The sequence below is a fragment of the Oncorhynchus nerka genome, linkage group LG17 (genome assembly GCF_034236695.1).
Source record: "Oncorhynchus nerka isolate Pitt River linkage group LG17, Oner_Uvic_2.0, whole genome shotgun sequence".
NCBI classification, from domain to species: Eukaryota; Metazoa; Chordata; class Actinopteri; order Salmoniformes; family Salmonidae; genus Oncorhynchus; species Oncorhynchus nerka.
The window spans coordinates 36,876,469-36,891,768 of record NC_088412.1 but is presented as its reverse complement, the minus strand read 5'-3'; the positions used below and the strand labels follow the sequence as shown (position 1 = coordinate 36,891,768).

Sequence of the window (15,300 nt, the reverse complement as noted above, 5' to 3'; positions counted from 1 at the left end):
TTCTTCAGAAAGGTGAAAACTTTAATTTGTAGTGCCCAAATTAAAGATACAAGAGTCTAGTGGAATTTCAAACATATTATGCACAAAAAAGCGAGGCGCACATTCTTTAAAGGGTATCTGCGTTGGCTTTTAACTTGACATCAGAGGGGGAGAATTACATAGGAAATAGTCTGAAAGTGGAGCGCTAGATGGTAAATTATTTTTTATCCAGAATCAGAGAGAGGCCACATGGAAGTAGCAGTAAGGCTCTACTCAGCCACTGGGATCTTCAACAGGGCCTTTTTATCCAGTTAAACCACAAGTCTATGGAGTGAGATTTGTTTCTTTATTCTGTAAATGTTTCGACCTGTGTGTATATTCAACATAGCTCACACATAAAACTATGATCTGTGAATATATACAAATATTTTGTAACTAAAACCATCCGTAAATATGTAAAAATATTTCTGAAATATTCACCGTAAATCACAAATAAATTGATCTGTAAATAAATGTAATATAGCTCCCAAATAAAACTAAATTGTGTAAGAATTTATGAGCAAGTGTTCAAAAATCCCTAACATTTGAAATGTGCATTTGCGCACTCAAAAAGTGTTTGTGGATGTGTTTTCTGTTCTTACAGAATTTTAAGACATTATTTCCGCCTGTCAATGTATTACAATCCACAAATGTGGCTTCAGATGAGTCGGCTATCTTCGTTCATTGGGATAATCTTTGTGTCACGTGACACGAAGAGTGAAGCAAAGTGTCTAGTTATTGGGAGAATGCTTTCTAGCTAGAAAAATAAAGAACAACTTCATGGAATGTGAGTATAATGTTTATGTATTCAACAAATTATGTTCAAATGTTCAACAAATGTCTTTCATGTGAATTGGGCATGCAACGCCAAGTGTGCTTTCGACATCAGCCCACTAGCCTAGCTAACTAGCTAACGTTGGACACTGCCGATAGCTTGCAGGGGATCGCGTCAGCTTTGTTAATTCAGGAATGTGTCAATTATGAAGAACTGCTCAGTTTTAAAATTCTGACTTGGTGATCTGGCTAGCCAGCTAATGACAAATGTTGCAAATCAATGAATGCTTGGCAGGACAAAGAACTCTTTGGTTTAGAGGTAAGAAATTGTACATTATCTGATTAAAGCGTTATCTGATTAATTCAGCTAGCTATTTTCCGTTACATGTAGGCTTGCTAGCTTGCTAGCATCCTTAGCTACATTTATTAATATGTTATTTCCCAGGCAATGCATGCCTTCCGTGACTGATTACTGTCCGTTCCCTCCCTCTAGTCTCTGTATTGTGTTGCACCATTGGGTTGAGGGGCTGGGCAAATGTCACCAGCTACACTACCGGTCAAAAATAGCCACCCTATGCCTTGATGGCAGCTTTGCACACTTTTGGCATTCTCTCAACAAACTTAATCTGGAATGCTTTTCCAACAGTCTTGAAGGAGTTCCCACATATGCTGAGCACTTGTTGGCTGCTTTTCCTTCACTCTGTGGTCCAACTCATCCCAAACCATCTCAATTTGGTTGAGGTCTGGGGATTGCGGAGGCCAAGTCATCTGATGCAGCACTCCATCAATCTCCTTGATAAAAAAAATAGCCCTTACACAGTCTGGAGGTATGTTGGGTCATTTTGTCCTGTTGAAAAACAAATGATAGTCCTACTAAGCCCAAACCAGATGCAATGGCGTATTGCTGCAGAATGCTGTGGTAGTCATACTTGTTAAGTGTGCCTTGAACTCTAAATAAATCGGAGACCGTGTCATCAGCAAAGCACCCCCACACCATAACACCTCCTCCTCCATGCTTCACTGTGGGAAATCACCCACACAAAGACATGGCATTTGGAACCAAATATCTCCAATTTGGGCTACAGACCAAAGTACAAATTTTCATCAGTCTAATGTCCATTGCTCGTGTTTCTTGGCCCAAGCAAGTCTCTTCTTCTTATTGGTGTCCTTTAGTAGTAGTTTCTTTGCAGCAATTCAACCACGCAGGGCTGATTCATGCAGTCTCCTCTGAACAGTTGATGTTGAGATGTGTCTGTTACTTGAACTCTGAAGCATTTATTTGGGCTGCAATTTCTGAGGCTGGTAACTTCAATGAACTTATCCTCTTCAGCAGAGGTAACTCAGTCTTCCTTTCCTGTGGTGGTCCTCATGAGAGCCAGTTTAATCATAGCGCTTGATGGTTTTTGTGACTGCACTTGACAAAGTTCTTGAAATGTTCCGTATTGACTGACCCACATGTCTTAAAGTAACGATGGACTGTTGTTTCTCTTTGCTTATTTGAGCTGTTCTTGCCACAATATGGACTTGGTCTTTTACCAAATAGGGATATCTTCTGTATAGCCCCCCTACCTTTATACAACACAACTGATTGGCTCAAACGCATTAAGAAGGAATGAAATTCCACAAATTAACTTTTAAGAAGGCACACCTGTTAATTGAAATGCATTTCAGGTGACTACCTCATGAAGCTGGTTGAGAGAATGCCAAGAGTGTGCAAAGCTGTCATCAAGGCAAAGGGTGGCTATTTGAAGAGTCTCAAATATAACATTTATTTTGATTTGTTTAACACTTTTTTTTACTTACCACATGATTCCATATGTGTTATTTCATAGTTTTGATGTGTTCACTATTATTCTACAATGTAGAAAATAGTAAAAAATAAAGAAAACCCTTGAATGAGTTGTTGTTCTTAAACTTTTGACCGGTAGTGTAAATAAAAGGCAAAGCTATTCTACTCATACTGTAAAGACTTTTTTGAGTAAAAAGTATTAACCTCACAATAATAACGTGGGTTTAATTGTGTAACAATGCACGGGCCATGTTACAATGGTTGTTACGAAGAAACATTTTTGGAGTATGAAATGACAAATTAAATGTAAACCTGTGACATCTCGATCAACCTTAGTAATTTGTAAAACTGCGTAATGATGGCACATTGGAGTGCAGAGAAAATACAGGCACTGATCCACAGACGTTGACACACCCTGGCATCCATCCATACACACACACACACACACACACACACACACACACACACAGGGAAGGAGTTAACAAGTCATCAGGAACAGCAACACTGTGCTATTGACTTGGGTTCCAGCATGTGGTCCTCTTGCCTCCTTTTATTGACTGACTCCTGTTTCTAAGCTTGATCAAATAGCTTCCTAACATGATATTTCAAATGTCTTGCTCTGTGTAACAAGTGGTGTGTGCTGCCCAGTTTACATCTAACTCAATATTGTTATTTATTCCTACTGATCCCACAGAGCTGTCCATTCTGAGTCAACCTAGAACCATGACCCCACTTGGCCTGTTCTACCACTGACCAGCTGCTTCTGGACCCCACTGCAACTCCCCATTAGTCAAGCTCTCGTTTCTTTCAGGCCTTTCCTGAGCTTTTTTTTATTTATCTGACTGTTGTCTCGGCCAAGGACCTATAGCAGCATTTCCAAAACTCTGTCCTGGGGACCCAAAGGGGTGGACATTTGGGGGTTTTGCACAAAATAAAATATAATCAAAGTTTATTGGTCGCTGATGTCGAAAGCACACACTCGGCATAGTTGAATTTAACATTCATATGTAAGTAAAATGTTGAACATTTGAACATCATTTTGTTGCTTAAATAAACGTTATAGTCACATTTCATGAAGTTGTTCTTTATTTTTTTGAGCTAGAAAGCGTTGTCCCAAGAATTTGACAATTTGCTTCACTCTTCGTGTCACGTGAGACAAAGATTATCCCAATGAATGGAGAAAGCTGACTCATCTGAAGCCACGTTTGTTTTATTTGTGAGCTATGTTGAATATATTTACAGATCATCAATTTATTTGTGGCATATGGTGAATATTTGTGAAATATTTGTGAAGTACAAATTCATGGATTATGGTGTAATATATGAAATACTAGTATATATTTACTGATTAATGTGTGAAATATTTGTTACATATCTATGGATTATGGTTTTATTTCTGAGTTATGCTGAATATAAGCACAGATTGTGGTAGACACATTTACAGAATAAAGAAACAAATCTCACTCCATTCAGATCTTCTCCCATGGAGCAGAACAGAACCTGGGCCTGTGAGCCCAGTGTTTCTTACCCAGATACTCCACTGGAACACACACAGAAAAGAATGCATGTACACACACACACACACACACACACACCCTCTAGGCCATGGTGGGTTCAGTGTGAGGATCCTCAGGGGTGTTTAGTTTTACAGAGGTCATCAATAGTCGTCAAATCCAGGTGGAGTCTGGGACAACTGTACCAAGGGAATGAGATCATGTAGACTTTTAAGTGTCGTCAACAAGAGCAAACCTAGGCAGGTCAGCTGGTGCTTTGTAGCAGAGACAACACTCACCTGCCAATAAAGAATAAAGATGCTCTTCTCTCACTATGCACTAGGGCAGGGATGGGCAACTTTGATGGGAGTAGGGGCCACAAAAAATATGAACTCATTACGAGGGGCCACAGTGGCTTGCAGGTTTGCCTACCCACTTCCAAAGGCAACCCTAGCCTTTAGCCCCCCACCCACCTTCCCTCACCTTGGGGTAGGGGAAATGTTGAGGTTTTAATGCAAGTTTGCTGCATCTCTACTCATTTTGCCACAGGGCGGAGAGGAGATTTTTCAGTTTTACTGCAAATTTCCTGCAATTCTACACATTTTGCCATAGGATGGAGAGAAATGTTTGCGGTTTTTAATATGATATCTGGGTAAGAGTGACTAACAAAATCAATGGGGGCACCCAGTCAATAATTCGACCATGATTACTACAAGTTTAGATAGCTGGCCGCTAGAATAACTTGCCCAATTAAAATAAAATAGTTGACATGGGCTATATGAGTGACTGTCAGTGACTGTATATGCACTGGCTAAGATAATTGTTTATTTTCAGACACATAGACCCACACATATGCACAAATACTTTATATAGCAGAGTATCCATTCATAATTGTCATTACATTTACATTGCCAGAATTTTGCAATATTCATTTCCCTAAAAGCCATTGCAGTGTCTTGTAGGGAAAACATCTAAAAAATTGTACATTTTGCATTATGTGTGTAAACATAAGTATACTGATACTATTTGCAAAGAATTCTAAGATAAAATGCATTGAAGAGGAATAAATTATAAATGAAGAACTGAACAAATTAGGATGGTTTCAGATCCAGCCTCACCCCTCCTAAATTGTTACACAGAGTAAATATTCCAAATGAAAGCCTATTCCCTATATAGAGCCCATAGGGCCCTGGTCAAAAATACTGCACTATAAAGGGGGCAGGGTACCATTTGGGACACAGACACACGCAATGCCACAAAAGATATTGTTATTAAGGATGAAAAATTGGGCTAGTAAGCAGTCCTGGCAGAGCGGATCAGTCTCATGGTAAACAATTTAGCTAGTGAGGGGGCGTAATTACTATCTACTGTCTCATTTAGAACGCCTGTTGGCGTCTGGCAAAGATGTCACTGGTGCCTGGTGGTCTCCCCATTGATGCTGTATGTGATTTGAAGCGTGATTGCAGTGACAGGACATTTTAGCTGCCACCCTGCCACAGCGCGATCCCTCTTAAAGCCTTCCTTTCGTTTCTGCTCCCTCGCTACTGTGGCAAAATGTCACACCTTTTTTTTGTTGTCTAATGGTGTATTGCTCAGCTTTAGAGTGCTGCCTTGTGGTGGTGGTGGTGGTGGGCCTTGTTATGTGTGCTGAACTGATGCAAGGGGTCACTGGGCAATCAAATGTACAAATAAATTATGAACATAAATAGGGTTAGTTTTTTTGTTCTTCTTCCTGCATGTGTGTGTGTGTGTGTCTTATACATGCATATGTGTGTGTGTGCATCGTGTGTGTGTGTGTGTATGTGTGTGTGAGGCTGATGGGTAAAATAACGCATCAAGCAAATTATGTGGCCTGTAAACACAACATGCACACAGGCTTATTATTTTGGTAGGGTTGCATATGTTCTCTGTGCTGGTTAGTAGTGTGATTACCATCCCAATCAGCAGAGAGAGGCGGAGAGAGTCACATTAATTTGTAGTAATTAATAGCAGCGATGCATCTGACAGCATACACTAACGAGGATCAGCCTTTGATTGTTTGGATCTCTAAGTACGCCTCTCCTTGTTTGCATCACCTCAGAGGAATTCATTATATCAAAGCTTAGCAGCTATCTGATACTTGTCAAAATGCAATTTATAAAAGTGTAATTATTTTATTGATTTAGTTTGGGTTTGATGCCTGCAGTGTGAGCTCCCCTGGTAGGACTTAGTGGATTCAAATGCTTGTCAGCAGCTCGGCCTCCTTTTTACTCAGAACAATCGCCATAGGCCAGCCCAACAGGCATGCTTTAATTGCCTTAAATTATAAGCATAAATCTTTTTTTCTTCACTTGCTCTGCTCTTAATAAATAGGGGCTTTACGTATCTGCTTTTTTCCTTCTCTTGTCAGAATCCCTCCTGGCTAGTGAGGGTTCACCCGCTCCCCCTTCTCTTCCCATCCTCCCTCTCTCTCTTCCTCTCTCTCCCTCTCGCTCTTTCGCCCTCTTTTTCTCTCCTCACCAGACATTTCTGGAATCATCTTTTTAGCACACTCCTCTGCATGATCTGAAACGGCGTGCGGCTGTTCGAGCGGCGTGGTGATATTTAGTAAACCGGGTTCCTTTTTTATTGCAGTATAATGAGGTCAAATGAATCGCCTAATACGCATGCTTAGATGGCTCCTTGCTTCAAATCCGTGCTGACACCCAGTAAAACAGCCGGCAAACACAGTACAGGCTCCCACAGACATGGCCGTAAAAAAAATCATGCAGCTAGTGCAGAAGAAAAAAAAGCTTTTATACCCTGACAACTTCCCTCCTCTCTCTTTCTTTAATTAGGCATTTTATTAGTCTTGTTTTCACTCTCCTCCTCTGAGACTCCGATGCTGGAGATAGCTAAATACCCTCTGTATAATACAATACTGCTGCATACTGGCTGTAGAGCTGGGTTGGACATCACAGTAACTAGGCAGTTGAGTCTATATCCTCAGACAACTCCATATTTTTAAACAAAATGATCTTCGGCTTGGCCATATTTATTTGTAATGGGCTCTTGTTGTTGTTGTTCAGTGTTTTGTGTGGGATAAATAATACATTATTTTGATTTTGTAGCAAGCTGATCACAATCACAAATCCTTCTCCTCTCTCTTTCTTTAATTAGGCATTTTATTAGTCTTGTTTTCACTCTCCTCCTCTGAGACTCCGATGCTGGAGATAGCTAAATACCCTCTGTATAATACAATACTGCTGCATACTGGCTGTAGAGCTGGGTTGGACATCACAGTAACTAGGCAGTTGAGTCTATATCCTCAGACAACTCCATATTTTTAAACAAAATGATCTTCGGCTTGGCCATATTTATTTGTAATGGGCTCTTGTTGTTGTTGTTCAGTGTTTTGTGTGGGATAAATAATACATTATTTTGATTTTGTAGCAAGCTGATCACAATCACAAATCCTTCTCTTTGGGGCAGACGAGGGATGGTAGGATAGATGGATCGGGCGATGCTCACATCTGTGTAAAGCGAGGGAGGGTTCCACTATTCCAAAAAAAGGGATCCGTGTGTGGTGACATGGGTTCATCAGTCGCTGCCAAGTCTCGCCCCCCTAGCCCCTCAGCCCCATTCATTCCCTGGGCTCTGGGTGGCCATTTCACCGTCAGCGGCTCATCCGAGCTGCACGTCCGTTTACGCATATTAGCTTTCGCCGCATCTGCCAGCATTCGCAGACCCCCCCCCCCCCTCCCCGCGCAGTCGCAGGGGAGGGCTGAGGCCGCAAACAACACACACACACACAACCTCCCACCCAGGCCTTACAGACTTATTAAAAGCAGTTAGTGATTTGAGTTCAGGGTCGCCAAGAGAGTACAGAGCATAATAAATATGTGACAGCAGCAGCAGCACTATCAGCCGATCAGTTTACGGAGTGTGATCTATGATCGCCCCGGCCTGCACACTCCCTACACGCGGATGTGGTTCTGCCTAATTGAGAGCTTTGCAGCACAGATCAGATTCAGCCTCATTTGATGCTGATCATGAAGTCGCAGGAAACAGCCTGGGCGATTTCTGTAAACTAAATGTGTTTTTATGCTCGCCGTCTTCATTTGTAGGCTGGTCACAGCTCTAACCTGCCAATTTGACCTACATATTATTATACAGTACCTGAAAGATAATTTTCTCCATCCAGGGGTTATGAACACACACACTCACACACACACACACTCACACATACACACACACACTCTCTCTCTCACCGAGGGGCTGAGCTCTTATTTTAATCCTGGCGGCTCACTGTGAAGGGAGGAGGAAGTTCCAATTAAAATTAAAATAAGCTCTTTTAACGGTCTCTTAAATTGACAACTGAACAATGATTTTCGTATTGGTATCTGTCAAAGGTCTTGGAAAATCCTCGGTTGATAAGGCCCTACGCATCCAATTAGGAGCAGAGCAGGGCCTCAGCCAGTAATGATTTCCTCCAGGTCCCTGAAGATGTGGCGCGGACACTTATTGCAAATTACTGACAAAGAGGCCTGCTGTATTGATGAGGGGGAGAACAGACCGCTCGCCATGTTCCCATCAGGTAGAGAAGGTCCTAGTCTAGAGAAGTCTCTCGCCTGTCTCACTTTCTGACTATCTCTCTCTCTCCCTTTTTCTCTCTCTCTCTCTCACTCTCTGTCCTACTATCTCTTGGTCTCGCTCTCTCTATCTCTCACTTTCTCTCTCTCCCTTTTGCTCTCTCTCTCTCTCTTTCTCTCCCTCTCTCTCTCTCTCTCTCTCTCTCTCTCTCTCACTCTCTCTCACTCTCTGTCCTACTATCTCTTGGTCTCGCTCTCTCTATCTCTCACTTTTCTCTCTCTCTCTCCCTCTCTCATTGTTCTCTCTCTATAACTGTAACATAACCGTGGCCTTAATATTCTCTTTCTCTCTCCCTCTCCCTCTCTTGTTCTTTGGTTCTTTCTTGCTCTCTCTCTCTCTCTCTCTCTCTCTCTCACCCCATCTATCTCCAACCATAATACTGTAACTGTGGCTTTGCTCTGCAGCTCATATATGAGCCCCCTGCTGGCTCTGACCCTGCCAAACTAGACTCAGTTGATGTGTGGCTCATCCCTGGGAAATGTGCATGCTAATAGCAGGGATATGTCCTGAGTGGCTCATCAATAACGCCTGTATGTTAGCTGGGCTGCTACCTGAGTCTGGCAGGGCCATGGAAGGTAGTAGTGAAGCTACATTATTAGGGTTTGAGACCTTTATGATGTGAAATACCATTGTTTACTGTCCTTGGAAATGAATGAACATGAACATATTGATGCAAATGAAAATCAAACTGAATGTGTCAGCGTGTGTGAGGAATCAACCAAAGGGTTGATTGGAGTTGGTCAAATCAAGGCCAGTGTGCTCTAGCTAGCTAGAGGTCATATCATTTATTCCTGGAAACCAATACTGTTGTGTTGTACTATGCTTTGCATAACAGTCTATACTGGAGTCTTCCAGCAAGGTGTTTGCATGCTTACATTTAGCTACAAATGCTTCTGGAAACTCACCTCAGTTCACTAAACCACCAACCACCTGCTAAAAACCTTTTTCGCTTACAGTACTTGATAGCGAGATTTTTTTTAAAGCACACTATACACAAGATCTATAGAAGTAACATTGGTGTCATTGTGCATTTCCTCAATACTAATCCAGCGTCTGTAGGGAGTGCAGCTGCAGGGCCGGTACAACAGAGCTCTCTGGCCATGTCAAGTCCCTGGGTGGCTGGAGGAAAGGGCTGCGTCCCAATTGGCACCCTATTCCCTGAATAGTGCACTACTTTTGACCAGGGTGCACTATGCAGGGAACAGGGTGCCATTTGGGATGAAGCCGAGAGCTCCCTCCCTCCCATCGCACTGTAGCATCTAGCACGCTGTAGGCTGGTTAAGGAAGGTGTTGACCCCTGGTGACCTGTAGCTCGGCTTCCGTTGGTGGAGAGAACACTGCTCCATCCTCGATGCTTCAGGGTCAAATGATTGGTAGTTTGTAGTTTCCTTCAGCTTCGATCAGATGTCTGCTGGTGTAGTGGAAGTGATGGGACTAGAATGGGGAGAATTCCATTTAAAAAATAAATATATATTTTGTTATGGATGTGTTTTTTGATGTTTTTGTTTTCCTAATGGTTACAATGTTGTTTTGTTGCAAGAAATCATTTCAGTTGTATGTTGCATGTAATGATATACCTAGGTTATTTTACCTGTTTTGTTGTTGTTGGATATTACAATAAACCTCTAATTGATTTAGTAAATATATGACTAATCTCAGTGAAGAATCTGTTACTACAATATGTCTTACTTCTTTCCACATTTGTCATGCCTCAGTCTTCCTCTGTCTTCTGTAAGAAGAGAAATCATCCTGTGTCCTCCGTCCTTTGATTCCTACCATCTTTGTGTCACTCTGACTGACAGGCTCTCTGACAGGTGGGCTTAAAATTGTGAAAATTGTGGATGAGAATCCAGTCAATCTCAATCTCTAGCCCAAGGCAGTAGAACGCCAGAGACAGAAACACGGCGCTTTGTGTCAAATGTTTATCAAAGGGCCTGATTAAATGCTGCTTTCAAAGTATGTCTGAGTCCCAAATGGCACCCATAGGACTCTGGTCAAAAATAGGGCACTAAATGGGGAATAGGGTGTCATTTTGGATGCAGCTAATATCAGCCCCAATTGAAGAAGAAAAACATAAAACCCTGATACAAAAAAATGGCCGCTGATGGTGAAGACTGAGAGAGAGAACAAATACAACATACAAAAACCTCTACCCTTTCAATACAGTGCCTTCAAAAAGTATTCACAATTCTTGACTTTTTCCACATTTAGTTGTGTTACAAATTGGGATTCAAATGTATTTAATTGTTGTTGTTTTTCCGAAATCTAAACAAAATACTATTTTAGGAAAAAAAAAATATAAAATATATTGATTAGATAAGTATTCAACACCCTGAGTCAATACATGTTAGAATCACCTTTGGCAGTGATTACAGTAGTGAATCTTTCTAAGAGCTTCGTACAAAATATTTACCCATTATTAACGTTTCAACACTTCAAGCTCTGTCAAGGTGGTTGTTGATCATTGCTAGACAGCCATTTCCAAGTATTGACATAGATCGTCATGCCGATTTAAGTTAAAACTGTAACCAGGCCACTCAGGAACATTCAATGTCATCTTGGCCTTGAGTTTTAGGTTATTGTCCTGCTGAAAAGTGATTTTGTCTCCCAGTGATTGTTTGAAAACAGAATGAAGCAGGTTTCCCTCTAGGATTTTGCCTGTGCTTAACTCTGTTCCGTGTATTTTTTCCTAACAATGACAATTGCCGATGACGCATATCCATGACATGATGCAGCCACCACCATGCTTGAAAATATGAAGAGTTGTAATCAGTAATGTGTTGTGTATTTGCAGTATTACCTTAGTGCCTTATTGCAAGCAGGATGCATGCTTTGGAATATATATTTTTTATTCTGTACATATTTCCTTCACTTCACTCTGTCTTTTAGGTTAGTATTGTGGAGTATCTACAATGTTGTTGATCCATCCTCAGTTTTCTCATATCTCAGCCATTAAACTCTGTAACTGTTTTAAATTCACCATTAGCCTCATGGTGAAATCCCCTGAGCGATTTCCTTCCTCTCTGGCAACTGAGGACGCCTGAATCTCTGTAGTGACTGGGTGTATTTTAATGCACCACCCAAAGCGTACTTAATAACTTCTCCATGCTCAAAGGGATATTCAACGTCTGCTATTTAATTTTTTACCCATCTACCAATAGGTGCTCTTCTTTGTGACGCATTGGAAAACCTCCCTGGTCTTTGTGGTTGAAATTCACTACTTGACTGAGGGACCTTAAAGATAATTGTATGTTGAGGACAGAAATTGGGTAATCATTCAAAAATCATGTTAAAGACAATTATTGCACACAGAGTGAGTCCATCCAACTTATTGTGTGACTTGGTTAGCAGATTTGAACTCCTGAGTGTATTTAGGCTTGCCATAATAAAGTGGTTGGGTACTTGTTGACTTTATAGTTTAAATGTTTTATTAATTTGAAAAAAATTCTACAAACAAAAATCCACTTTGACATTGTGGGGTATTGTGTTTTGATCAGTGGCACAATATCTCAATTTAATCCATTTTAAATGCAGGCTGTATTAACAAAATGTGGAAAAAGTAAACGTGTGTGAATACTTTCTGAACACACTGTATTCAAAAATAAGGTAAAAAAATGAGAAAATAAGGTAAAGGCCTCTTTGTGAAAGGGGTTATAGGCCACTGCCCTAATGTGCCAGGCAGGCAGCAGTAAGAAACCTCTGACCAACCAACAGACCAGTATCTTGAGAGAGCATAGAGAGAGAGGGAATATCATGTTCCCTTTGTTGTCACACTAAAGAGACACAGACAGGGTTTGAGATCTGTGGTTGTTCTCACTTTCCTCTGTCAACCATTCAAGCTTTCGTTTTTCTTTCTCCCTCTCTTTTAGCCAGAGGTGATAAACCTGGCCTCCTTTACTGAGCTAAAGCTGACCGGCTAGCTCATTCCCATCTTCCTTTGTGTGCCTCCCAAATGGTCATCTATTCCCTATGTAGTGCATTACTATAGGGTGACGTACTGGTCAAAAGTAGTTCACTATAAAGAGAATAGCTCGCCATTTGGAACATACACTTCCCTCTGTTGTGTTTGTAAAGGGCAAAGCGGCTGAGCAGTCTCCAAGTTGGCTGAGCAGTTTGCCCTGCAGTGCCACGCCGTGCCAGGGGCCATGACTGCTTCAGCTGCTCCATCACCAGGGGAGTGGGCTAACACTGTCTGACTGCACTTAGCTGTGTTTCTCTGAGACAGTCATATCACATCAACCTGGACACTGGGACATCCCAGATCACATCCCCCTCACTACTTTCCGCAGTTTTGGACGCAGCCTAAATTGCACCCTATTCCTTACACCCTATTCCTTATTTCCCTATGGGCCCTGGTCAAAAGCACTGAACTACATAGGGAGTAGGGTGCCATATGGGACGTACCTTTGTTGCCATCTTGCAACGTTTTTTTCTTTTATCTTTTCTGTTTTTGTGTGATCTTGTGATTTGCTGCCACATGTTTGTGTCAGGCAACGGGGTCCTATTACTACTTATATCCTACCTTGATCTGGACAGTTTTTTTCTTCTTTCCTATCCTACAGGAAAGAAGAACTAGACCTGCCTCCTGTTCCCCCTACTCTCCTAGGTTTTTTCCCTCCTCTTCTTCATCCTTATCCCTGCATTTGAATCTTTCAGATAATAAGCTTTGACTTCTGGCTGCACGTTTATGGGTCTTTTCATGTTATCAGCTTAGCTCATAGCGTGGAGCGGCTGAACACAGAGTCCTAGTGACAGGCCAGCCAGTCAGCAAGGCCGGCCTGTCAGGCAGGAGCTCTCATACACTAATGATTTCCCTTTAGTCTATTTTCTGTCTCATTGGCCGTTTCCTTCAAAAACAAAATTGCTCATTTAAATTCTCATGCCTGGGGCATTTTGGTCTTCAAATATTGTTGGAAAGTGAAAGGATTAGGCAAAATATGCTTTTTTAAAATGTTAATATATTTTCTGGTTCACTTTCTCCTCTGAGGCCAATTAGGGCGTTTCTGCTGGCTGTATTAATGTCAAATTGACATCCCCCTGCTATAATTACACAGCGCTTGAAACCTAACTTTTACTGGCGGGGAGATGAGGAGCGCGCCTCACAGTGACACACACATTCTCTCTGCCAGCTTTTGATCATTTAATCATTGCTTGCTTTCTTTCCCTATTTCCTCTTTTCTTCCCCCTCTTCCTTCTGCTCATTGTATGATTTCACCTTTTATTCTCTCTCTCTCTCTCTCTCTCTCTCTCTCTCTGTTGCAAAATGCAGTGTTGTTTCATTATTCACAGTTGTGTTTTGCCCAGGTTCATTAGTAACATCGTCTCTCCACTTTGCTTCTGCCTGGTAAGAAAGATCCGTTGGTCCCTTCAGGTGCAGATACCATATGTACATTGTTTACTCACAACTTACATTGTGTTGTTTGTGTTTTTCCCTTGTTTTCACCACGGCAGCCAGCACGGAGTGAACATGCTGTCAGTGAGTTGAGGGATGGGTAACGTGTGGCGCCATGCCGATCCTCCCTCCTTCTGACAGTGTTGTGTGTCAGGAGAAGGGAGACAGGTAATGATGGTTAACGCTTCTTCACCATGAATATTAATGCTCCCACAATGCACCCCTGTACAGCTACAGGATGGCAACCCCATTAGTGATGTAATGGTGACCTATCCTCCCCTCTCCATCCCTGCCAGTTGCCATGGAACCACAGACAAGCAAATATGCATTGAATCCAATATAGATATATCCAGATTGAGTTCATTAATTAAGGCGTTAGGTCTGTTTTAGTCAAACATGGTGTTAATGCTAACTACCACTGAGAATGATGGGAATCTGCTATTCGACACTAATTGGACAAATGGACAAAGTTAATAAAGAATAAGTCATTTTTAGTGATTTTACCTATATTTTTATTGTGTGGATACATTTTGACAGTTTTTGAGCGGACATGTCAGATTGTCCAGTATTTTTTTTGATTTTCTCATTCATATCGCATATGTAAATACATAAAGACTATGGCTGCAATTCATTCAAACTCACCATAGCAATGTTTATGCAGTGTCTTTAATTTCTGCATGAAATTTTCATTTGAACAGCGTAAACAGAATTTAAAAATATATAGTTCTACAGTAATTATTTAATTCATAAGTAAGTATAAATTACTGTAATTTATAAGTAAATATAAATGAATGACATAGAGAATCATTCTAAGCCTGCATTTTTTCCCCCTCATGGATAATAGCAACCTCTCCATTCTTATTTATGTTTCCCAGAGAGTGGTACTGGATGTGGCTAGAGGTGATAGAGATGGTGATCTGAAACACAACACTGAGAGCAGCTTGAAACAATGAACATCCCATCAGCAAGGCTTGTGTGGTATTACGATCAGCATACATTTTACTGTGTGAAGCCTAATGGTTCGAGCGTGGTGCCTTTATCCGATTGGTCACTGGTTTGAATACCCGAGCTGAAAAGGTGAAAAATCTGTCGATGTGCCAAGGAGCTTAACCCTAGTTCGTACTACAATGTCTGACCCTGTAAAACAACCCATTTCACAGCACCTATCTGGTATATGTGACAATAGAAATACAAAACAATACAAAATACAAAACCAACAGGTT

At 41.3% G+C, this 15,300-nt stretch overlaps 1 long non-coding RNA gene across 1 annotated transcript; it reads left to right on the top strand.

Moving 5' to 3' along the window:
• Window positions 1–693: 693 nt before the first annotated feature.
• LOC135561325 (uncharacterized) lies at window positions 694–3,566 on the top strand. Its single transcript, XR_010459374.1, has 3 exons — window positions 694–805; window positions 1,439–1,619; window positions 3,276–3,566. It is a non-coding gene; the product is annotated as an uncharacterized LOC135561325 (long non-coding RNA).
• Window positions 3,567–15,300: the final 11,734 nt, after the last annotated feature.